Source organism: Morone saxatilis, unplaced genomic scaffold (genome assembly GCF_004916995.1).
Source record: "Morone saxatilis isolate NCDOM2014 unplaced genomic scaffold, NCSU_SB_2.0 Contig0, whole genome shotgun sequence".
Lineage (NCBI taxonomy): Eukaryota > Metazoa > Chordata > Actinopteri > Moronidae > Morone > Morone saxatilis.
Genome location: NW_023339650.1, coordinates 19,182,266 through 19,182,506, shown reverse-complemented (window position 1 = coordinate 19,182,506; position 241 = coordinate 19,182,266).

The following is a 241-nucleotide window of genomic DNA, read 5'->3' as shown; positions in this document are numbered from 1 at the left end:
AAAATCAGCCGACGTTTAGATTATCACATTGTAGAAACAGTATGACAGACTTTTAATATCTAACAGATGTCACAACTGACAAAAGAAGAAGAAAAGAAAAACTTTTCAGATTACTAGTATTTGTGAGGGCCATCTTTTTGGGCTGCACTGTTCACCAGCGACAGCCTCCGAACGTCCAGAGATCCCTCCACAACACAGACAACGTCAAACCCTTTTATATCTCAAGAGATCTGCCCCCCCC